This window comes from Vanellus vanellus (genome assembly GCF_965231255.1).
Source record: "Vanellus vanellus genome assembly, chromosome: 1".
Lineage (NCBI taxonomy): Eukaryota > Metazoa > Chordata > Aves > Charadriiformes > Charadriidae > Vanellus > Vanellus vanellus.
In genome coordinates this window covers 45,750,784-45,777,889 of record NC_138905.1, presented here as the reverse complement: position 1 = coordinate 45,777,889, position 27,106 = coordinate 45,750,784, and positions in this window count along the sequence as shown.

The window sequence follows — 27,106 nt, the reverse complement described above, 5'->3', positions numbered from 1 at the left end:
TGAAGTGTAGACAAACTAAATCTCACTGGCTTAAAGCTGATTGTATAAAGTAGATTAGAAAACTCATATTAAAAATAAACGTTGAAGGGAAACTAGGAGTCGGCATTAGCAATATTTATGTTATTATTCTACATAAGTTTTTTTAGTTAAAGGTACCATTTTTCTTTTTGAGAACAGAAGTGGATCTTAACAGTGATGCTGAATAATATTCTGGTAAGCGGAAATGAAAAAAAAAATTGCTCTTGTCAGTGTCCACTGTATTCAGCTGAGAGAATTTTGCCCTTTAGGTTTTTAACTCAAGATTTAAGCATCAATCAGTTAAAGGTCAAAACATACGGGTACATTTTAAATGAAGAAATACATTTATCCAACGGTTTCAAATGTTTGTATCTCAGGGGAGCTATCTCTACTGTAGATTCTCAGGAAATTTTCTTTTATTTTGTTAATAGTGCAATGGTAGGTAACCAGAAAAATATAGTGTAACCCATACCACTTCAGATCAAACACTAAGGTACAATTCCTTTTAATCCTGTAAGACAATACTTACATAAATAGCACTATGGTACAAGATATCAGAGAGAATCTGCACAGCTCATCTGAGTTATTTGCTGTCTTGTGCTCAACCTAGAAACAGCTTCACCTGTTGATATGTGGTCAACATTGATAATTCCCCAGGTGTGTGTATTCTGATATGACATTAATTAGGTTTTTCCCATATAAATTTTCTGTTTTCTTTAATTTGATGACACATTCTGAAGACTATCCATTAATATATATTTTCTTATATGATTTGTTCACCTTCTACATTCTGTTTTCTCAGATAACCTGCTCATCTGTGGACCAACCATCAGAGTGTACTTTTCTTGACATGCATATTAACATTCTTTAAAGACATTGTGTTTTACCCATGTTTTTGTCTGGTTTGGGATAACATTACTATATTCTTCATCCTATATACTTTCTTATTTAAAGGTTCTCAGGTTTCCTAGGATCCTTGGAAATCCAATTTACATAGCTGTAGTAAAGGAGTATATTTATGCTTGTGTGTATGTATTATACACACACATTATCTATATAAAAATACATATATACCTACATGTTTTTTCTTAAATTAGCATCCACCTAACTATGGTGATATCAGTCATTTTTTTGTAGTTATCCAAGTTGTTTACCTAAAGTTGTTGAGTTCACTTAAGGCTACAACAGTTGCACCAGATGTCCTAAACCTGAATTTATATTTGAGAGAATAATGATCTCTAGGGCATGTAAATAGGTGCCTGAGAACTCTGGTCCTGTAGTATATGAAAATATAAATAACAGTTCCCTTGTCTCTTTCTTCTTATGTCTTTTCTTTCTGGATTAAATAACAGAATCTTTTAGACCCTTGTGTCCAGAATTTCTCCATTACTGTTATTATTTTTCCACTACTTGCATTGTCAGTGATTATTACTTCTGAGTTACAATGACCAGAAATGAACACTGAATTACAAAAAAACATTAAGTACTTTCTGATTTATTTTAGGCATCCAAGCAATTGTTATTTTGTGTGTGATTTCAGAGAATCATAGATTTGCTGACTGGTTGATGTTGGAAAAGATGTCTGGAGGGCACCTGGTGCACCCCCCCCTGCTCAAGCGGGGCCACCTAAGGCCAGTTGCCCAGGACCACGTTCAGATGCCTTTTGAACATCTCCAAGGATGGAGACTCTACAACCACTCTGGGCAGCCTGTGCCAGCGCTCCATAACCCTTACAGTAAAAAAGTGTCTCCTGATGTTCAGAGGGAACCTCCTGTGGTTTACTTTGTGCCCGTTGCCTCAGCTTCTGGCACCGGTTACCACCCTTTACTGCCTGTATTCTGTTACAAGTTATTAATGAATGTATTTCTAGGCAAAATGTAAATCTAAAGACAGAATTTATGCAAGGAAGAAAATCATTATATCAATGCTTGATAAAGCATCCAAGTTCTATAAATCTTCCATGTAATGACCGCATATAATATCTTTAATCAATTATTTACATTTGCTGTAGATAGTTATGAAGTAGATAAAATGAATTTAAAAAAACAATGGAGTTAGAAACATTTTCCTCATCATGATGTTACTCCATGTCAGAGCTAGTAACAAATGTGCACTTAAGAGTAATTTGACTTTTGAGATTTGGGGTTTTCTAATGCTACCTTTCACATACTTACAACGGATCTGTCATATTCTTTAACCTATTAATTATAAAGATATACTTTCAACCCTAATTTAGTTTTAACAACAAATATTCCTCTGAGGGATATTGTATAATTTTTTGCTTTGTCTTCAAAAAAATTTTGAGTTACAGACCCACAAAATATTCTTAGAGGAGATGCAGACTCCGAGTATAGACTGCAGGTCTACTGAGAAAAGATTTGCTTTTATTTCAGCTATGATTTCATAAATTGCAATGTAGAAAACTACTGACTTCAGTTTGTCTGCCAATACGCCTTTGTTTTTTAGAAGCTTAGGGTAGCAATGCCATAGGGTGACATCCAAGCACAGATGTCCAAGTAAATATGCTGCCATAAAATCTTTAAAGAGCAGTCAGCGACAGTAACAAGGACTTCTTGCTTTTATATTACGGTGTCCTGCAACCCACAGAATTATTGCTTTACAGTAGTACTGTAATGGCTACCTAAACTGCTAACATGAATTCCTGCTGATGAATATAACTATTACACATGGAACCCTATCTTAAAAGCAGGTTACTAAGAGCAGAGAATAAAACACGCAAAAGTTATGAAATGTCAGATATATTTAGCAACGAGACAAAGCAACACCTATTATTAGCTCAACTGAAGTAACTGGAATAAACAGGCAAGGTGTTATGCACACAAACCTGTGACTGAAAGAGTAACAGGCAATGTCAAGGTAAACAAATAAAGAACCTGTACAAGAATGAAGGGTTAGCATAATGTCATGGTGAAAAAAAACAAGGATGTATCACACAACTTGCATGTCCCCTGAATCCACAATTTTAAGCACTGAGCAGACTTATATAAGCTTTTGTTTCCACACTTGCCTTTTGAAGCAAATTAGTAGAAATTGAACGTCGTTTTTTAATGAATAGTATGGTCTAGTAACCAGACTTGTTTGTACGTCTGCTCCATAAATTATTTAGAAGTAAAATGTAAAAGAAATGAAAGAAATTTCACGGTCCATTTAAAACATGGATCCAAATATTCCATTTTCCCTAAAAGACTGTAAAATACGAAAATCTCAGCTCATATGAATGCATGGAAGTAAACATAATCAGCATGGGATGGAAATTTAGTAAATTAGACACGTGGAGCTCCAAATTAGTGATTTTTTAATACAGTCCTTGGATTTGGTTCCTGAGCTACCCTAGTTTATTAAATATTTTTTCTGCTCTTCCTCTTGACTGTATGAAAGAAGCTTCAGGATGTTGTATGTGTTTTATTTAATGGAGGTTTCACAGACTCATTCTGAATCTCACCATAGTACCCATTTAAAAAAAACCAACGCTATTATCTGAGGCTCGCCTTAATATTTCTGCTGGAGGAGAAATACTCGGTGTTAATGAAATCCCTTACATCTCTCAGAATTTTATTTTCTATTTTGTCTCATAAGTCTCAAGCCTGTGCTTTTCTCAGCTATGTCAGGAAGTAAGAATTTTCCTTGCTCCCAATCCATCCATTTCACTTATCTGGTTACCTTTTGCTTTTCATTTTGTGTTTGGAGCAATGTCACGTAAGCCAGCTGTTCATCCTACAGTGGATTTTTTAGAGCCTGCGTCTGTTACCAATTTTACTGGCTTGACAGATGTCTATGGCTCGTATTAAGATTAAATTAGCTTCCTGAGACAGTCTATACCTCATACAACTGTTTCGTTTTTTTCCACACTCTGCTGTGCCATTACAAGCCTGTCTTTTACTAAAGAGAAATGCAATTTTCCAGTTCCACATGTGTTAGTTTTACATTTTCAGCAATACAGACATCCATCCACCGGTTCCCACTGCCTTTAGTTTCAAACAGGAAAAAGTCTTGACAAGGCAGCACATTTCTCAGACAGCATATCGGCTTCATTGAAGCCTTGCCCGCACATTAACGAGACGGAGGTCCCGCCTGGGGTGCTGAACGTCGGTCCTGAGCCTGCTACTGATGTCTATGCTCATTTTACTGTTTTATGGATCATCACTCTCTCTTTTCGCTGCATCAGGTCATAACAATCAGTGATGCACTCACCATGCTGTGGGATTACAGTAGGGAAGAGACAGAGCTCATTTTTTACTTATTTGTGTGCACATCTTCATTTAAGCTATGTTTATTCTATTAAAGGAGACTAGTAGCAGTCCGAAGTCCCTTCAGCAAGCCCAGCTGTACTCTTTTGCAGATGTCTATAATAAAGCCGGGCAGCTGAGTAATTTTGTGGAGGGCCAAGTTAATCCTAGCTCCGTTTCCCTAGGGATGCAGCATATTTACCCCATTACAGAGCTGAAGAAGCTGGTTTTGGAAATCATTATGACAGTTTATTCTACTCCCTCACCAGACTGAAGGAGAAGAAAAGAGACATCTCTTTTTCAGGGCTAATCAAAGACATGATTCTTTGTCTCAAAGACAAATCTAGAAAACGCCACTCTTCATTTACTGCATTTGGTTTCTGTTTTACAGAACTTGGTTTCTGTAATTTTTTTTTTAGACATTTAAGCATCTGAGTATTGCTTGAGCTTCAAATACCGATATGTTCTTTAAAGATTTGCATAGCTACTTATAGACAGGCTTCCAACTCTGTGGAAAATTAGGAAAAAACCTGCAACTTCCTTTTAAGACAGATTGAGCTAATGATACATTCATCTCTACATTCAATTCTTAGCTACATCTTTGTCCAGTTTATATATTTAACAGAAAGCATATTACAGGAAAAATAGCTTCAAGATTAAATACCATGGTTGCAAAGAAACTTTTTTTTACCTCCACTCTCCACTTCCATCCTCTGAATGTGGTAACTGGGACTCATTCTGCTAGACAGCCTATTACGTTGGAGATGCAGTGCAATTTTCCTTCCCAACATCCCTTTTGCAAATCCCATATTAAGGGACATGCCATAATTTAGGAAGTTGTTACAAAAGGAGCTGCAACACTACATGTGAGAGGCCTGTTCATGACTGGATAGCCTCTCAGTGCTGTCCCGTAATAACTCCTGGGCTCTTGATTTAGGAAGGGGTCATGCCAACATACAAACCAAGTCAGGGGCTAAAAGCATAACTGAAAACTGACATAAATCTGCTTCAGCCTGGACAGTGAGATCTGCAACGTGCTGCTACACAGGAAAACATGGGGCTCTACCGTGGCCTTGCAACAGCAAATGGGCAGTCCGCATGGCTGCTTGTCCACCTTTCCATGAGCATAATCAAAAAGCCATTGTTGCAACGCCAAGTGACTGACAAATCCCTCACTGGTTTTTCTTGACTGCTGTCTAATGAATGGTGTCTTTAATTAATATATTTAAATTCAGAACTTGCATTGTGGACAATTTATGTCTCTTGCAAGAAACTTGCTCCCTGGGTATGGGTCCAAGCTTTATATGAAATACAGACAACTTGCAAGTGATTTGTTTTCCAGCTTAGAACTTTTATAGAAAAGTCCTATCTCTATCAGTATGACTGTATATACGTATATATACACACATATATATACACACACCTATATATACACATTTGAGACACTCGGTCCATGTAGCATTGTATTTTATAACTAGTAAAGGAAACACTACAGGATTCCTCAGTGGCTGCAAGTTTATAATACATCTGGCTCAGACATGATATGACAGATGTTCAGAATATGCTTATTTTTTCAACATTTTAAGACGATTAAGCTGAATTTGGTTTAGATTCTAATACTTTAAATTAGCCATGGAGTTTACAGACTGCCCTAATTTTCAGTTTTGTAGCAGAGATTCAAAGCAGAAATCTGCATATTTCCAAAATATTAATAACTTATATGTTGAAGTCACTTTTCTGTATTTTACCGAGATAATATTCTATCAAATATTAGAAAAACGATGAGATATTTTCAGTGGGAATGAAGAAATGAAATAGATATTTTACTTACAGCATGTGGTTGGAATAATTTTTGTTTCTATTTTATTGCTTTTGTGCATATACATGGATATTGTGTGTAGTTTTGAGGCTGTTTCTCTGTATTTGAAACATTTACTTTGAATCACAGAATCATAGAAGGTGCCATAGAAAGGCACCTTAAAGATCAACTAGTTCCAACCCCCTGCCATGAGCAGGAAGACCTTCCACTAGACCAGGTTACTCCAAGCCCCGTCGAACCTTGTCTTCCTCCAGGATGGGGCCTCTGCAACTTCTCTGGGCAACCTGTTCCAGTGTCTCACCACTCTCACACTAAAGAATTTCTTCTTAATATCTAACCAAAATCTACCCTCTTTCAGTTCAAAACTGTTACCTCTTGTCCTATCACTACATTCCCTGACAAAGAGTCCCTCCTCATCTTTCCTGTAGGCCCTCTTTAGGTGCTGGAAGGCTGCTGTACGGTCTCCCTGGAGACTTCTCTTTTCCCGGCTCAACAACCCCAACTTGCTCAGGCTGTCTTCATAGCAGAGGTGCTCCAGCCCTCTGATCATCTTTGTGGCCCTCCTCTGGACTCGCTCCAACAGGGCCATGTCCTTCTTATGTTGGGGGCCCCAGAGCTTTGTGCAGTACTTCAGGTGGGGTCTCACAAGAGCAAAGTAAAGGAGGAGAATCACCTCCTTCGATATGCTGGCCACACTTCTTTTCATGCAGCTCATGAATGTACTTGTACTTTCTTGAAATCATAGAATATTTTATTTTGGAAGCAATCAGTGTAGGTCATCTATTTTAACCTTCTCCTCAAAGCAGCTCCAATTAGGTCAGGTTGCTCAGTGCTTTGTGCAGCCAAGGTCAAATATGTGCAAGGATCAAATCTCCACAACCGACATGAGCAACCTGTTCCAGCGTCTGACCACTGTCATAGTAAAATAGTTTTTCCTTATATTTAAAAGTATTTCATATGTTTCAGCTTGTGTGTTTTGCCTCTTATCCTACCACTGTGTTACCATTGAGAAGAATTAGACTCTGTCTTCTCTACACCCTACCATTAAACAGTGGAAGACAGCAGTAAGGTCTCCCTTTACCCCTCTCTCGTTAAGGCTGAAGAGACCCAGCTCTCTCAGCCTCTCATTGTACTCCATGTGCTCCAGGCCCTCACCATCCTGGTAGACCTTCACTGGACATGCTCCAGTCTGCCAGTTCCCTTTTTGTACTGGGGAACTGGGGAGTCCCAACCTGTATGCAGTACTCCAGATGGATGTCACAAGTGACAAATAAAAAGAATGATGGCTCGATTTGACCTCCTGGCTGCAGTCCTGCCAACGCAGCCCAAGAGGAAGGTCTTTGCTGCCATAGCACATGGCTGGTCCAGTTTACAACCCTTTTGAAATTAAAATCTTGGTAAATCTAACAAAAATATGTACTGTTTAGGTTTTGTAAGCAATCATAGTAAAAAAAAAAAAAAGTAATGGTAAAAAAAAAAGTCATAGTAAAAGAAAAATCCTCATGTGAAATCACAGCTGCTTCCATCACAGATATGATGAGCAGCATCGGGCGGTGGCACTGAATCATGAAGAAACACCTTTGGCCCCCGGTTCTGCTTGGGAGCGTCTGTTTCCAGAACACGTTGGGACCGGGGACATCCCTGCACTGCCAGCGTCGGAGCATGTAATGGGTGCAGTCAGTCTGCTTCAGCGGTTACCCTGTCGTGGGGCCGCAGTGAAATACGTTCCTTGGTGCTCTCGTCAGGAACGTGCAGCCTGTACTGACAGAGGGTGCTGCTGGGCAATAGCCTGTTTATTATCTGTATACTTTGTCTTTTTGCTGAATGCCCTATCTGGAGTTCAAAAGTATAGGTAAAATTCTTGATATCCGTAAAGAATATATTCTGTAGTAAGAGGACGCTTATGCATAATTTATAAATAGTTATTAAATTATTAATACCAGCTATAAGTGAATAACATAGGCTAAGTTGTTAAGGAATCTTGCTCTGGTTTCAGAGACCTTATCTTGAGGCACACTCTGGACTTCTCTTACAGGCCGAACCTAATTACTTAAACTGAAATTTGGTTCATGGTCATTTTATTCAGGTACTCCAAAGCTGTTATAGATGTGATACTGGCTGTATGAGCTGTAGCTGCAAGAAAGCATTCTCTAAATGGATCAACACAGCTCAGGTGGATCTTTAATTTTTGACAAGCAATTTACATATTGGATTATTCGAAGCATATCAGTGGAATGAGTCAAAGATCTTTACAGGCTGATCTTCAAAGATCTATAACAGATCTGTAATAAAGTTATTCTAGCCTAAGTTACTTAGAAGTACACGCTATTGCAATCTAAAAATCATTTAAATATTAATCATTTAATAACCCTTTGTAAAAGGCTTATATTTATAAATTTACACTTAATTTAATTGTTGCTCTTGGCAGTAGGATTGAACTGAAAAAATATAGTTATGGTTTTGCTTTAACTTAGTTGCTTTCTTTAAAAGGGTTTTGCTTATGCCTGTATACGATTTCAGCTGAGTGCTACTTGGCAAACTGACTGCAGCTTCTATTAGCATCTATTGATGATGTTACAGAACCTATTTGACTAGACTGATAAAAATACAGCTACACAGATGAAAACAGTAGGCTCTGCCGAATATCCATAAACAGAAAAAATAGACATGTTAACTGACGTAAAAAACAGTCCATATAGCCCTATCAAAATAGCAGCTGCCCTTAAATAAAACTAACCCCATTACTATTTTCAATCTATATCACAAGATCCTGGTCATGAAATTAAGCTTTCATAAGTATGGTACTGGCTTTCTGTGGCATTTGTTAAAAATAAAGCCCATGAACTCATACAAAGTTCTTTACTTTTGGAGAACCAGTCGAGTGATGGTATCTGAATGAAGAATTAATGGATGTCTTATTTTATTAATACTGTTAACCATGTAACCTTTTTATATTTACTGAACACTATTTTAATCACAGCAGTAAATTACCGTAATAGTTAATCTACATTATGTATTAGTGATTTAGCTGGTGGAAGTTATATTTTCCATTTCCAGATGGGGATGTACTCCCTAATTTTGACTGTCTAGTTTGAGACTTCTAGGGCCCTTTTTCTTCATTTATTTCCAGATGATTTTGCTCAGATAAAATTCTATACTTTCAATGATCTCAGTGTTAATTGTGAATTTTGAAGTGCCTAGACATCTATAAGTCTTAGTTAAAGGATACATTTCAAACTGTCTTTACTGTTATTTCTCAAAATAGCTTCATAACACTTCCCATACCCAAGAATTATAAATAATACATTCTGAACTACCTGTACGGTTAGCCTAAAATCACATGTAATGCATCAAATGGCTGCAAATAGGCATTTTAGCCTCTCAGGTCTGACATACTCTTTTTTCAAATGTAGTTTTATTCATTTTTAGATATCTATTTCTGTATACACTGAAATGTATAAGCAACACTTTTAAAAATTGTTTGGAGTATCAGCTGACCTTTTGGAAAACAGCAGAATAATAATAGCTTTAATCTGCACTTTAGATCATACTCTTTTTTCCTTTGTGACTTATGACCATGATAAATACACTGCATATTTGTTTTCAAAAGTGTATCATTTTTATCATTACTACAAAATTCTACTTATTTTTAGAAACGGAAAAGATTTTGTGCACCCACTACTACAATTAATTTTTTTTTCCTTGTCTCCTAAAAGTATATTTCAGATTATACGCATTCTGGAAGTCAGTGACTGGAAATAATTCATGAGTTATTTTTGCTGGACAGGCAACTGAAAATAAGCTTTTGTTGTGATATCATGGCAAAAGCAATTAATGAGACTTTGGGGGTCTGTTTTTTTTCGGTTCAGAAAGACCTGTCATCTGTATACACGTATATAGTGAAAAAATATCTAAATAAATAAAATAAATAAATAATAGCAGTCTCTTTCATCTATCAGGTGAAAGTATCACAAAAGCCAGGGTATGAAAGCTGAATCAAGCTTAAATTGTTGGAGCAACTATCAGCAATCATTAACCACTGACGCAACTACTGGGGGAGCGATAACTCCTTATGTCTCTCTATAGTGTAGCCAAACAAAAGCATTAGGCTCAATATAGGGTAAATGAGATAAGTGTATTTGTTTGTACTATGGAGGCCAGAATGTGTTATTTTCACTCTTTAGTGGCTTTTCTGGAAGGTCTACGAACCTTAAGCATAGACCAGATTTGCATAAATCATCTAATAGTCCTTTCTGGTCTCTCTAAACTTCTTAACTACATGAAAGTACTTACAGATTTGAAACCATAGATATGCATCCTGTTTTTCCAGTGCCAGTCATGGTAGCTCAGTTACCAGACAGCTTTTCAGTGGTAAAAAGAGGTACCAGCCAAGGCTGGCAGGGGCTGCAACAGAATTGTCGGCCAAAGTGGATATCACCATTTCAGCTGCCCCAGGGCCCTGCTCATAATGGCCACATCCAGGTGTCTCCAGACCCTTTCCATGGAGCTCTGGAATAACAGGAGAAGAACGGGAAGAAAGAATAGTTATGGGATGTAACCCACATAAGGCAGGAGATTATATTACTGCAGTACTTCAGCTAAAGTAAAGGAAATTAATAAAAGGGCAAAGAGAAAAGGTCCAAATGAAATGATAACTCAGAAATTGAGTAGATAGCAGGCAGTTACGGGGAGTGGAGGAAGGCAGACAAGATCTTTATCACAGAGCAGGGAGAAGACTGACTCTCTATCATGAGACACACTCCTAGCCAGGTCTCCTCTTAGAACAGGTTGCTTTCACCCCAGAAGGAAAAAACTCTTTCATGGCCAAAAAGCCACAGCATGGGATGAAAGGTCACACCAGGGAAGGTGATGTAGACAAGAGAGACAAAAAAAGAGTGATGCAAGAGATTAAAAAAGAAACACTATGAAACACAGTCATGGAAAGCAGAGAAAGAATGAAATGAAACAAAGATGAACATGAGAAATAGAAGAAGAAAAAGGATGAAAGCAAAGATGGGGGAATGGAAAAGAAGGTATGAAAGCTATTTACTTCTGAAGTTACCAATTTCTCTGCACTGGTAGTTAATTGTAGATGACATAGGAAGTATAGAAAGAAGTATATATTAAGATGTGCAATATGAGAAAAAAAGAAGTGCAATGAATTAAAAAAAGCATATGGCACAACTGGAAATAATTGTTCTGGTTTGAGGTAAAATAGAACTAGTTTTCTGTTCATTAACTTCACTTTTTAGCTACGCCTCTTCTAACTGCTGAAATTAACGGCATATTGTGCAGACACCGTTCGCTCTCAGAGTGATAAGACCTATGTTTATAGTTGATGCCAAGCAATGGTATGCAGAGAGGCTCTCACTTATACTTAGGGCTATAGCAGCCAAAGGCAGCTGACTTGGTTATGTGCCCCGTTGGAGGGTTGGAAGCGGAAAAGCATAGAGGGGTCCCACCTGTGGGGAGGAGAGGACAAGACAGGTGACCCAAAACTGACCAACGGGGTATTCCATCCCATCTGCCTCATGCTCAGTATAAAAGCTGAGGGATCAAAGGGTCAGCCCTCTTTCTTCAACAGCCAATGTCCGAGGAGGACTCTGTCTGTTAGTCTGCCTGTGATCCTGATCCTGAATCCAGATCCGGAATCATGTTCCCGTCCATCACTGAGTCCAGTCTGGGACTTCCCCAGTGCCAGCTGGTGACATGATTGTCATCCTGGGAGCTTGATATGATTATGTACATATTCAATTATTTCCTTTTTATTTTATTGTTAATATTTCATTAAAGTAGTTTAGTTTCTTCTAAACTCCTAAGTCTCTTTCTCTCTCTTCTGCCTCTCTTCAGAGAGAGGTAGGGGAGACCATCTGCCATTCTGCCTGAGTGTCCAATCCAGCCCAAACCACCACAATTTTTTAGGTGACCATTCTGTTACCAACACACACACCAGACTCAGTGGCTACATGCTAGCACAGGGTCCATTCTAGTGAATGGCTTTCAAACTGCCCTCTGAGAGTCATCCCTGGCCTATTCCAGCTGTTGAGCTGTGGCAATGAATCGCTCTGGAGAGCACTAGCTGGTTTTGGCCAAATTCCTTCCAAAGAACTCTCTAGCTACTAATATAAATAGTCCTGGTCCGTCGGGAAGCAATGTTTCCAGGCTTACTTGAATTTACTACCATAGTTGCAGACAGTGAGTCCAGGGCATGATCTAAATAGCATGAGAAGTGGAGTTGCTCTTCAACCACAGGAGTAAATTTAGCCACTGAGGGCCACTGAGGAAGGGCAGCCCTCTGAAGGTACTGCAAGAGATGGCTGACTGGAGAGATGGAAGAGACAAGGGCAATCAAACACAAATGCAGGCCTTAGAGAGACAATTACAGAGACAAACGACAACAAAACTGCAGAGGAGCAATCAAAGCAGGAAAAAAAGGTGGGATTAAATATCAAGATCTCAGCTTTATCACAGTGGGCTTTGAAGTTTCAGACACCCATCCACCAGCAGCATTTCTGTCCACTCTGCTGCATGTGGTTTATTAGGTGGTAAGAAAGGCTGCTATTAAAAATAGTTGCACACCAGTTCCCAAAGCTGAACGTCTGGCATGTTTTAAAAGTTTCTGTAGCTCTCTGCAGGAGTCATCTTTTCACTAGTGTGTGTGCTTCAGTGCCCGAAAACCTTTAAGACATTCATCGCTTGCTAAAGCAGAACAGAAGTTGGTTCTAGTCAGCACCAATATGAACTCGGGACTTTAGTTAATATTCTGTGGGCATATTCTTAAAACGTCAGTGCATATTTTAGACACTTCACTGAACTCCTGTGCGTCACTTCATGTTTTTAGTTTCTGTTCTGAAGTGCAAATATATGAGACACCACTGAAAAACCTTCAATTGCCATTGTACTGCCTCTGCGGTTTCTTTTGATTCATCATAATAGCTCATCATGGGAACTGCTTCTCTGTACACTTACACGTATACTGTTGGGTGAAGGTTGTTTGGCAATATGCATATATCTCCTCAAGGGAAAGAAATACTTTTCTTTTCATTTTTTTTGCTCCCACAGGAGCAGGTGTAAACAAGCCCTCTATGGGGAAATAATCCAGTGTGTTGACAGTTGCTTCCTCCACAAAGTTGTTAGTCCAAAACTGGATAACTGTTTAACCTTCATGCTACCTCTCCTGGCTTGTTTGATATATTGAATTAAAAAAAAAAAAAAAATTAGACATTTCAGTACATTTATTTCCCATTTAATCATTATAAGTCAACAGAAATACTTTTGAAAAAACAAGGGAATAATACTGCTTTGATTCTTGATTCCTTTCAATGCAAGTGTAGTGTTTAGACAACAATTAAATACTCTTAAAAATTTCTGTGAAATAGAAACAGTATTCAAAGTTCTATGATTTTTTTTTTTTAAATCAAAAGTACCAGAAGTATTATTGAAAAAAACAACTCCTTGCAATGCCTTGAGGTGGGTGAGATTCTGTAGGAAAAACACTGGACCTTGAACTAAGATCCCACAAGACAGAGCTGCTTCTTTTTTCAAATACATATTTTTATTTTCTTGAACTACAAGTGAGCATTGATAGCAACAGTACTTCAGGCATGTCATTCCAGAGGCTAAGTTGGACCAGAGGCATATACATTTTTCAGGATATGTGTTTCATTCTGCGATAAAATGCTGTATTTTCTTCTGTAATATAGATTTTATTTACAGAATTTTATGATCAGTTGCATATGTAACATAGTGCTCATGCTTCAAATTTTATTAAGTCACTCTACAATAAAGGTAAAGATTTGCTTACTTTTATTTGTTGCCTTCCTTTTTGGTATACTGAAATAGAGAATTAATTTGTGAGTTACATATATTATACACAGCCTGGGCATGTCATTCATGTATTTTATCAGTAGGTGAACATTTGAGATGCAACTTTAGAGCTACTGTTGATTGTTTAGCCTTTAATTTCTGTGGAAATGTACAGTTTTTAACCTATGCGTGGGTGGCAGCATGGTTCAGAAGATCGGGATCTAGACCGCAAGCAAGATTGCCGGGTGGTGTTTCTGGTTCAGTCGGTGACTTGCCGTATGACTACAGGCGTTTGCTTTTGGCCCCAGTTTCTTTACAGATAAAGTAGAAGTGACACCACTAGATTTCCTTTGCAAACTGCCTTGAAAGCTAGGAAAGAACAACTAAGTAGGAGGATCATGAAAGCTATTCCGCTGTAAATCAGCAAAAATTAATAATTACCTCCATATTATAAATAAATTATAAATAAATTACCTCCATATTAAAATTATAATTACCTCCATAATTATATCTATGCTAGATGAAAACTAGCTAGCCCAGGTACAGAAATAGTAATGCTGCTGCACTACAGAGCTCAGTGTGAATTGCAAAACCCAGCCAGGACCTGAGCTGCTAACCTGTTGCTCTGCTGGCTAACCTGCACCGAACTTGAAGTCAGCACATCCATGCCAAGAAGAAGGTTTAAAGTTGCTCCTGCATGTCTGGGTGAGCTGCAGCCCCACTTCTGCCTGTAGAAGATTATCTCCATCAGTAAGTTAAACACACAAGACTTAATAGAAAGATATTAATGAAGAGTTGACAGCGTAAAATATTTCAAGACTCTTAAGAGTGAAATCCTGAAAATCAGCTACATCCTGAAATATTCAGAACAAACTTAAATGCAAGCCTGCCTGGTCTTTCCTCCTGCGTGTGAGATACCCACACTGGCTCCTTTGCTTCGTTAATGTGCATGTTCTGCATCAAGACCTTCTAAATTCAAGGCACAGTGCCCATCTCCTACTCCTTCCTCCGCCATGAGATATTGTTGTTTGCCCTTACCTGCCACCCACTCGGCGGCCAGGTTGTCACGACGTAATGGATCAGAAAAGCGGTTGTACCACTGCCCCGCCATGAAAGGATGGGCTTTTTACCAGTTTTGGGTTCAAGGAGAGCACACGTGGCAGCTCCAGCCTAGCACCCTGCCTTGCCCCCAGCTTATGGCTTTATCAGAGTTCAGATGTATGTGAGGTTTCTTACACAGTAAAAGAAACAGAGACGTGTTCAATATAGTATGCGCCGAACTGAAGCTTTAAAGACAGGGTGTTTTTAACAGTACTTGATAGGCCTTCAAATAATTAGGAGTGAGCACAAATCTAGGGAAAGGCTTGGCCTCGTTTTCAAGCAACTGAATACAGGATTCAGCCACAGCTACCCAGACGTAAAATGCACAGTATAAAGGAGCTTAAAATTGCCAAGTAGTTCTTGAATAAATGAGTGCATGAAGTGATTGGAGATGGATAATGTTAGCATATAATCTCTGCCAATGTATGGCACTGAATATATGGTTATTACTAGAGCTCCTTAGTATCATTTCAGACCAGATTTTCTTTACAGCATTTCTACATGGCTTTTTAATATAACAAGTTACGGTCAACGAAGGAAAAAGGAATTATTTCATCAAGAGAAAATTAAAATCAAAGTATAAACAAATATTCGTGGTGTGTGACGATGTATGTCATTCCAAACCACAGTAGTATAAGTAAAGCAACCAGAGATGATGCAGAACAGATTTCATTGCGAAACTTTCTGCAAGTTCACATCATTTTTTTTTCAGCTTCCAAGGGGTCTAGGTTTCCATGTGAATGCAGTCAGGCAACTGACTGCCTGGAAAGCACGATAACTGTCACATTGCAAAAACTCTTTTTATGTATAAATATCTCTTCTGTGTAGTACAAATATACTGCAGAAAGCATTTCTCTGTATCTCTGCCTCATCAACTCAGTTTTCAAATTTCATCTGAAAAATGTATCTCCTCTTTGCCTGCCTACTCACCCACCCAAATTCTTCCTTCTCTATGCTTATATTTTTTGGCTTTTTCCCTGCTGTTTATTTCTAGAAACCATTTAGAGAGCTGAAAGATGTTATATGAAATTAAACTGTATTCAGTAAGAGCCATCCAGCAAAACAAATAACGAATGCCTAAACCCACACTATATCAGAACCGCTTTCATAGATATCTGGATTAGTACAGCAATCTGACATTGAGGTCTTCTTTTAATACCTCTTCAGCCGCCTTTCAATATTTTCTCCTTTCTTCTTTTCCTCTGCCTTCTGCTGTCCCTCTGACCCTGTGAGGGGAAATCAGCACTACGTGGAGAAGTAGCAGCATCAATCTGGGGAAGGCAGAGGTAGAACTGCTGTGGGACAGCTGCGGCACATCCCCTCCGCAGCAGCGGCAGCTGAGTTCAGCAGGGCAATGCCTGATTCTGCTCAGCGCACTGGCTGCCCAGCGAGGGCGGGGAAGGAAAGAAAAAAGAGAGGGAAGCAGTGATACTGCCTTAGAGTTGAAAGGAAACATTAGCTTTCTTTTGTAATACAGAATGGTATGATGAAAACCTGCCTGAGAACAAACACATTTGACCTTTTTTTTATTTTTTTTTTTGCTTTAGAGATTACCCTCTCTCTTTTCTTTTTCTTTTTTCTTTTTTTTTTTTTAAAGTCTTCATTGAACATAAAGGATGTTTTCTCTGTGTTCTTATCTGCCAAATTTCTTATTGGGTTAAGTACTTTCTCCTGCACTCTATTATTAGAGACAATATTTTCCAAAATGGAGGAGTCCCAAAGTCCATAAAATCCCTGAGGCACAGGGAACCCTAATCGTGGACCTGACCTTCGTTCGGCGATACGACCTTTGCTGACCTGGAGACTGGCTAAGCCTCTCTGTGTGTTCGCAAGTCCAGCTTCAACCACTGGAAGACTTTTCAGCGGGGAAGCCAGAGAGAGTCGAAACTGTCCCTGCGGGGAAAATCCAATGCCCACTGATGTCAGTGGTCATTGGCTGCTGGCAGTGGGTTTATATCATGACATTAAGCAGGCAGAAGACTGCTGTACTAACATATAACACAAGGCATATAGCACAAGGCATATAACACCAGCTTTTATCTTCTGTAGACTGTGATTTTTGAAGCATGATCAACTATTTTACAAGTAATATCTAATACTCTCAGGAGAAGAGGGTAGAAAGGGAACTGATGCAAATATTTAGGAGTAGTGGGAAACTGTACAACCACATAGACGTTTTTTATTAGATCTGATATTAAAGCTCGGGGGGGGAACAGGGGAAGATGAATGTCATGCAGAGCTGTTAATTAGGAAAATAAAAGTAAAAGAACTTTGTTATTGCTGCCATTCCATAAAGTGGACTAAGCTGATGATGAGCATTTAGTGCTTTACTCTAGAAAATTGTAGTTACTGTGCCAGCACACTGGAAGAAAACTATGTATGGGATGCAAAATATTTCACATTAAAAATATTTCTCTTAAAATTACTTAAAATATTGATATGCCTATATAATTATGAACTAATTAAAGAAGAAATGAAGCTCCTAATTTCAATGGTTGCTCTGTCAGGGAGGTTGGACTGGACGATCTCCAGAGGTCCCTTCCAACCCTGACCATTCTGTGATTCTGTGATTCTGTGATTTGACTGTTACTCTCTCTGTATCTAAATTCAGTGAATGTTGTACAGCATTTTAACCTTCTGATTTTGAGCTTGGAAATTCTTTTGTCAATAACTGAAGTGGCATTCAAGGTTATAATGGACATAGTTGATTGAAAACCATTCTTTGTATTAATATCCTGCAAGAATATTGTTCAATACTATTATCCTTCTGTACACTGTATACTGTTATTAGGACACAGTTGGGAAAGTACGTAGCTGAAAAACGAAAGATTAATTTGTCAAGACTGAGGAAAGCAGAGGGAGAACTGAAGGACTATAATGTGACTTTTCCCCAAAGATTTTAAAAATGGCATCTGATTTGCGATGCTTTGTTCCTCATATATGAAGAAATGTTTCAATTAAGAGTTACACTCTACCTCTGCTTTACCAAATACACTATTAGTAATTTGGCTTTCCTCCTTGAGCACTCTTAAAACTTTTGGGTGAATATTGCCTTATCTGAAGATTTCTTAGTGTTCTCTGTCCTAATAGTTTTCATAGCCTCATCAAGAGCCACTTAAATTGCAGATAGATGTTTCTTGAGCCCTTCCTTGCAAAGGAAAGGGTCAGGTCACGGGAATCTTCCCACTTTCTTCAGCAGTGAATGCTGCTCAGCACTTTTTCATTTCAATTCCCTCTAACGGCTTTCTCCTCCTTGTACCTTCCCTTTATATGTCCTGATCACTAGTTTTCCCTACAGACTCTCTGGATAGTTTTATTCTCCTGCTGAGTTTGAAGAAGGATTTAATATTAATTTTGATTCTTTTACTCTTCATTCCTCACCTGTTCTTCTTATTATATTTTTATATATACTTTGCCAGAAATTACAAGGTTTTCTTTTTTTTTTTTTCTTATTTTCCTCATTTGGATACACCATCAGCTTCCTCTCGCCTTATAGAGACCTTAATAGGGATATGTACTGCTGCTGTGCTTACAGTAAGGCATTTTCTTCTTACTGGTTGTAAGGATTTAACTGTTGCAGCCGCTACTTTTGGCAACTTTCTTTTTAACAATTATTTCCCTCGTTTTTACCAGTTTCCTATTTTTGAAGCTCAACACTCCAATTTAGTGGACTGTTGGCTTTTATTATTATTATTATTGTAGGTATTTTCAATTCCAAGTTCCCAATGGCCGGTGTTAGTGAGCTGCTCTTCGCCTGGAGCACTTTGAAACAGAACCCGTGCATTACTCATAACCCAGCCCAGGGTTGCATTTCCTACTGCGGGCTCCCTGATCACCTCTTCCTCCGTTTCTTGCAGGAGCCACTGATGGTATCTAAAAATTCTCTGCTTCACATCCGGATGTGACATTTGTCTAGTCTGTCTGAGAGTAATTAAAGTCTCTCGTTACACTTGTATTTCCTGCTTCTGTATCTCTTTCAGCATATCCCAGGCAATGTTGCTCTCCTAGTTGAGTCACTGATAATATAGATCCAATACTATATTCCTATTGTTAGGACTGAAACACCAATTCACATGTAACCTCTCTCTGGGTCACTTTCATTGGACTTTTATCTTGCATAGAGGGAAGCAGGATATATGCAAATTAAGAGTAAGCAATTATTTATTAGCTAGTACACACAATAGGGAAACTAAGACTAATGAGCAGCACGGCTAAGTATTAATATGCTCTCCCCACTTCTCTGAAGCAGCAATAGAGCCTTTCCTGGCCAGACTATTGTCAGAAGGAAAGGGTTACCCATGGTTGGTCCTTGGGCTGCACCTCCACGCTGCCTTATTGCTGCATTCACAGTCTTTGTTTTCCAATACCCTCTGTGTTTTCACATTGTTATCTTGCATACATAATTTCTTTTATCTTGGCGAGAGTTTCCTGGGTAGGAGAGAGCCAAACCAGAGCCTTGTTGTTCCAGACCAAGCCGTGGATTGCAGACAGCTGAGCTCTAGAGCTAAGAGCTATTCACGTAGGCTCCCTGTAACTCTCTGAGGTGCTTGGTTCATGGACTTGATTTAAGGTCTTAATATTTGAGCCTCCTCTACGACCAGTGGAATTTATTCTACTTTTCTTGCATATTTTGGTTTTTAGCATTGCAATGGCCCACCAAGCATTTTAAAAAGCTAGTAAAACAATGTCTTAATTTAGGGCTAGATCTTATTCTAGTTCTGTCAACTTACTCTTTAGTTTGCGGGCGTTGGAGCAGAAGCGAATGCTGCTGCTCTGGTTCCCTCTTGTAAGTTCCAGTTTGAATGACACTGTATGTGTTTGATTACCTGTGTGACAATATGTTAAAAAGCCATGTTTGCAAAACTGAAAATTTGGTATTTCTTCGACCAAGGGGAAATTGAACCGGAAAAAAAGATTTAATTTCATTTAAAGTTTCTCATTTAAGTGTCTTTGCATATGAAATATGCTATACTTTTGCACATGAAAATGCTGTGGGTTTGCATCCTTTCCACTCTTAGCTCTAAGGTCTGGGGCACTGACGATGACATTTCTGTGAGGGGTTGCATGGCTGCCTGTATTGGAGGGCAGCAGGGAGGTTGCACAGCCGTGTAGGAGCAGAGCAGACTGCTGGCGAGCGCTGGCACTCGTCCTGTTCAGGGCACGGCCATCACCCTCGGCACCTGGGCTGTCCCCTGCAGATCAGCCCCTCTCCAGCTGCCCCCGGCAGGCAGGGACTCAGCACCAGGGTCTACCTGCATGCAATTCCCAAGCACGTGGAGGAAGAGCCCCAGGCACAGCTTCCCCAAACCTCTTTTTCCTGCAGCCTGGTCCATGGTTGCTCTATAGCAAAGCTGACCATGAACAGAGGCAGCCAAACCTTCAAGGGGGAGAGGGGGCAGGCGAGGCTGCGGAGCCCATTAGTGCAGTCAGGACCCTGACATCCCTTACTGTTTAAGTTTTATTTTCATTTCCTTCTTTCTTCACAGTCTTTTCTGGTGATCTTGCATTCCAGGATATGTTCAATTTAAATTCATGAAGTATTACACCTCCAGCTGCCTTTCCAACATCTTTCCTTGATTTGTCTTTTGTCACTCCTACTACCTCACCTGTGTATCATGTTTATTGATATGACTGGGAGGAAGGACATTCATCTCCTGTTTGCTACATATTTACCAATAGCTCAAGTACATTTGTCTTATTATGCAAAATCAGCCTGCTCCTCAGTTCTTTTCCCTTTCTGTTTCATTTCTAATCTCCACTCTGTCTCCCTCAAAACATATTTTTTTCCCACTGCCATCACCACTAGCCCAGGCACCACTTGCTGGTTACTCTGAATAGGGGACGTGTCTGTTGGATCCTCCTTTGGGGTGACCTGCCCCCCCTCACCACACCACATTTATTCCAAGTTCCCTCTTTGACTCCCTATCTCAAGTTATAAATTCAAGGTTTTCATCCTTCATTTCCATATTACTACACAATCATCAACGTCTGCCTCCAAATCAAATTTCTTTTTTTTTTTTACATTTGCCTCTTCATCTCCTCTTGCAGCTGGCTTCCCTTCCTTTCTGTGTTTTTCATTGCGCTTCTCCTGGGCTCCTCCATTTTTCCTCAGCTGTTACGAGTGACACCAGACACCGTCTGTGATGGGCTGGGGTAGCAAATACCCAGTTCTGTATCAACTCACAGAGCTTCACTCAGTGCCCAACCACAGGCTGTCACCGCTGTGGGCACTCTCAATCTGCTCCAGGCAACAGCTTCTCCATGTGTCCACGGCTCTCACAGCCATCAGCTGGTAGTTTGCCCTCACGCTGCTCCTCTGCTCTTATAACTTGGTTGCTCCCATACGCGACAGGAGTAACCAAAGCTCACATGCCAACGCTACCGTCAACCAAGCCCAGCCCATGCCGGCTGCCACATTAACTTATTTCACTGGAGACTTGGAGAAATCTCTCCATCCTTAGCTCCTGCATATTTGGAAATGTCAGTTTCTTTTGTTTAAATTAGAGCAGTACCCTTTAATCAACTTTTTAAAAAGAATTCTTAATTAAAAACACTCCTTATATGTACACATTAACTGTATACATGTATACAGTATACACACACACAGAGAGAAATATATATCTCTAAAATAAATGTTGTATGTAACCACCCTTTATACATGGAGACCCTGCAAAAGAATTAGGGATTAATACCAGAAACAGTTGTCACTCTGTTCCCCTGAGGTTGCTCAAGCAGTGAGCTAATACGGCATTAGAGTATAAAACATCACCGCTCCAGAAAAGCGATGTCTTATATTTTAATTTCAGTGATTTGTAGTAAGTATATTTTTTTTCCGTTGTGTGACTGCGGGATTGATAGCAAATCATTTATTAGCCACGTGCTAGCAATCATCCTGAGGTCCTTGTCAAATTTTGTAATGAATTCTTCTCGGTTCAGCACTTGGTTTTGGGTAATGGGAAGTCTGCCAAGTTCTGAAATTTGATTTAAAGCTTTTAGCTAATTGTACTTCTTTTCTATTAGTTTCATTTAACAAATTTGTTGCAGTGAAACTGTGGTTTATGACCTTGTTTTTCTTCTAAAACAGAATAAATTGCTATAAAAATTTCACAGTTGGGAAGCAACAATTTTAGCAGCAAAGCTCACACCTCTCAAAATATTAAATCAGAATCCCTTTTCTAGGTAAAGAATGCAGTCCATTATTAAAAATAAACAAATATATAAAGTGCTGACATTGAGCCTATGTTTCTACTGAAATTCAATTTCACAGGAACCTTGACACGAGAGTTTGTTGGAAGTTCTGATGGTTCTAACGAATAATGAAATTCATTTTACACAACATGATATTAGCACATCTTCTTTGCTTGCACTGATGATATTTTTTGATTAATTCGTGCTGATCAACGAGCTGCTTCAAAATAATAATTCCCAGTGGAAAGGGTGACCCCAAAGATGAAAAATTAAGGGGAAGTATAAGCAGAAATATAGGTCACAGTCAGCTTAGTTTCTTGGGAACTCCTGGGCCCATCATGCAATATTTTGCCAAGATGCAGAGGACTCTACACTTCATGTACAGTGAGTCTGACATTACTGGAGATGTGACGGAGAGTCCTTTCTGCACCTGAGGAAACTCCAGTATGATGGGCACGTTGTCAGTGGGGTGGGTTAAGCTGGACCTTGGAGCTAATGCTTAAAGGCAGCTCTGAGCCAAGTCCTTATTACTGGTGAGTAGTTTCTGTTGCTGGTACACTATTCTGTACATTTCCTAAATCATCCTGTCATCATATTAGCCTCAGCTCCTGACAGCTATGACGATAATCTAAATTTAGGTGAACTTTGCCCATTTTCTGCTCAATGTATCTCCAACTACTTCCTCGGTAATTATTATTCAATACTGCACTTAGAAAACTTTGTAAAAAAATAAATTGTACTTAAATTTATTAGTGTGCCTGGGAAATGTTTACAAGGAAGGTAACTAAGTAAATGCTAATTAAGCCATTAATACTTGACAGACTACACACTAGCTCATTTTTCTTTCAGTGAAAAGAGAATTGAAAACGTTTTGGTTTTTTTTTTTGTCTGAGTCTTATGGTAAAACTTATAAAGCAGCTAGCCATCCAGATAGTTTTTCAAATGAAAGACCAGCAATGGCAGAGTTTCATTCATTTCATGTCTGGAACTGAGGAAAGGGAACCTGCACAGAGCTCCTTTTCCAATGCTTTTAACAACTAAGAAAAAAAAAAAAAAAAGGAAAAAAGAACAATTCTACTTCAAACAAGAATCTTGAATGATAGATTGAATCCCAAAGCTTTTATAGCTGTTCTACAGTTGCCTAATATCACTCGCTGCAGTGTAAAAAGGGGCTCTGTGATTTAACACACAACAAACTTGTGCCAATCTTTCCGTTGCTTACTTCAATTGACAGCATGTTTTCACATATTCAGCTTTTAGTGTCTGCCCTGAAATCGGATCGTTGATTTTGACACATTCTTTTATGCTTTCCACTTAGTAGATTTTAAACAAGTGGGAATGTGATTTACACGTTAAAGGCTTCCTATTGTAACTGCCACACACAACACCCCATTCAAGGACTTCTCTGTTAGGTTCGTTACTTCTTACTTTCTTACTTCTTACTTTCGGTCCTGTGCTTGCAAACCATCCCCACCAGGCAGAAACCATATAAGAGACATCCAGCATAAAAAGGGAGGGATTATCTTATGGAAACATGTTTCAGGTAGAACAGAGCTTTTATGGACAATAATAAACTATCTCAACTGTAATGTTCCCTTACCAGTTTAAATTAATTGTTGTAATTGCCAGCTGTTACCAATTAGTTCCTGGGCCATGTGAGATGTATGAAATATGCTCAGATTCAGAAGAGCTAAACAAGTTCGAAGTGATGTAACTTGCATCTTTTTTGGTCCTTCTTAAGGAATTGCACTATTGGGTTGTCATCCATATATCACTGAACTCTGCAGGTTCTCATTTCACTGACTTTTCTGGTCTTTTATTTTTTTGGTCTGTATTACACCAATTAAAAATTTAAACTGAACATGAACTTAAATCACAGTCAGTTCTGCTGAATGGGAATGATTGAAGAGGAACTTAAATAATTTACAACAGGAAGCAGCAGCTGGGAGGAAAACATGTTTCTTGGATAAGCAAAGATAGGAGCGTGAAAGATTGGACCTGGAACAGGGCAGCACTGTGTGCTTTTGTTTCTGGCTAACAGCCTGAGATGCTTGGTATTCTCCAACAAAATATTTGTTAAAATCCACCAATCCTTCATGATCAAAAAATGACTATGCTTGCTGCAAGGTAAGATTTAATTGACAGTTAAACAATTTTAGTCACTTCATTAAATGGAGGGTAGTTGGATTAGGAGAAACAGTTGGCACATTTATACAAAGGCAGTAAACACAACATTAAAGGCCATTCTCATCCAGCAGTTTTTACTGTTGCCCACTTGGGCATTGTTTTTAGCATACATAGGTATGTTTGATTTTGGTCTCTATATCCTTTGGCTACCAGAGCCTCTTTTCTCTCCCAGGTAAAATAAGCTGTATTAAGACATCCCAGGACCCACGATATGGGAACAATTCTGAGAATCAGGTATCACATAAAAAGTCAGTGCACAATTATAATGTTGCCGTTCATAGAAGTATTATCAGGCTAAAAGTTAAGAATAACCATGATTTATTTACATTTGACTGTTTCGTTCAAGTTTTGGTATAACTTCTCAAGGGACTGAATTGGTGCTAGAGTTTACTAAAGGTGAAGAGGTTAGAGGTCAGCTATCCCGAAGTGTTTCACTGTTGTCAGGTCTATCAAGAGACAACAATACATAGCAGACAATTTTTGCATTTGTGTGCTATTTGTACGCTCACGTCACATCTGATTTATTATCCTGGTAGATACAGGCCAATGCCATACTCCTCCCTACCGTATTCCCAATCAGAGCCAGAAGTCAAGATGAGAGATATGGACTTGAAAGCTGGAAAGAGAAGATCAGTTATAACCGTTACAGTTGTCAGCTAAGAGAGGAAGCAGGCATTGAAAAGAAACGAACCCCTGGCTATTCTCATCAGGAAGAAACCAGAAAATTAGATGAATGAGGGGAAAAAAGATCTTTTAAATATAAGTCTACCATAAGTCAGTTAAACACAGTGAATAATAATGATGATATGAGTGCATTTGTTTGTCTGTCTGTCTTCACCTCTGCCTTTTCTATACATCTGTGATAATGTAATGTGTTTTGAATGCTATAAATAGGTGCTGGTATTTGTATTTTACCAGCATTGCTTGAGTTAGGTAATTTTAAGTAGATTTCACTAGATTATGTCAAAATATTATTTATTCAAGGTATGGTAAATTTGCCTTGGAGAAATTCTCAGTTTTAAGGTTGGGTACGTTAGTTCTGTCAGTAAAAATAACGTTTCACCCCAAAAGCAAGTATTTTCAATGACTGGATTTAAAGGATAAAGTACAACTACAAACTAGCTTCAAATAGTTTTCCTGCATGAATATAAAATATTTCCTGTTGGCTAGCTTTCAGGCACTCCTACTAGAAAAAAAACCTTTAAGATGGTGGAACTTCGATTGCCCAGGTGGCAATCTTCTGTTTACAGATTAGCATCAAAAATTAATGTCATTACTTTGCTGAGTGTTCAGTGAGGGAATCAGCAGTTACCTCTTTCTTCCTTCTTGAGGAGGAAACAATTGACACTGTAATATTTAACAGTATTATCAGGCATCTTGTAAATGTACCTCATTTAATTATATTGTTCAGAAAAATAATCTTTTAAACCAGGAGAACATGTGTGTCACCATATTTTGGGAAGAACTCACCCAGACCCACTCTCATACTAGTTGTGATATTGAACTGCCTGCTAGGATTTTGATTTGAAACAATCCCATAGTTTTACTGCTGCTGGGTAATCTACACTGGAATTGACTCTCAATCTTTTAGGCTTTGATCTGTTCAAATTCAAATTTGCACCCAGGACAGGTGTGTATGTTATGCAGCAACAATTTTTTTTCCAGTTTTGCAGAACTAACCTACTAATAAAGAACTAAAAAGGTGTTGTTTTTATTGTTGTTGGCACCCCATATAATGCAAAAAATGTGAATTTCAAAACGGTATAACCTGGATTTTTAAAAGTTCTGGTAACGTATGATTTTGAGAGGAATGAATGGATGCAGCCTTTTATGGGCTGCACAGAGCAGCCAAGAAAAACACTTATTATTTGAGCACACTTAAACAATAAACCACCTTCAACTTCAGTTTCTGCTGCAAAGTATATCTTCATATTGTTACCTATGATTTAAGGAGGCGCTATATAAATACTCACTGCTGAAACAAATAGGCAGAAAGAGAGTAGGAGCTTGGGATCCTCTCGCTCCCATGGTGATGCTCCTTCCAATACAGCAAAGTTCTGATCTATGATGAGAGCTCCAAAATGAAAGAGTAATATAATCAATAACAATGCATTGTATCTTGAATAAATGATCATTATATTTCCTATTGCACTAACAGCTTTTTCAAAATAATTAGGCTCAAATCTCCCGGGATAATGACATTTTGAAAACACTGCATGTGTGATCTTCCATGTGAGGAATACCCTCTGAAATTATCTACTTTTAATTGCCTAACTATTCAGAGATGATTTAAGTTAAGCAAAACAAACTGATGACAGATTCATATTCTTTAAATTAAAAAAAATATGTATATTCCTTCATTCTTTACACTCATAAATGTCACTGGTAAAGTATATTGCCTATACTGTGCTTCACTCAGTCAATTACTTGATCATAATCACACATTTTTGTGGAGCACTGGTCCGATTCAGCCACTTTCAAGCAGAAAATGTGAGCATCTTGAATGGCTTTAACATTACCAGAAACCACTCTCAGTTATTTCCTTATTTAAAGATTTTTTGCTTGGTTCTTCTGTGCAGGACTTTGGCTACTTTAGCTGTTACCTTGGCAACCGTTTGATCATTTATATTGCAAACACTGTTTGTAAGCTACAAAGAGCTTTTTGAGGAGAAAAGGGAAAGATTAAATAATAATAAAAATTTCTTGCTCTCTTTAGCCTTTCTATTTCTGCAGACCCTCA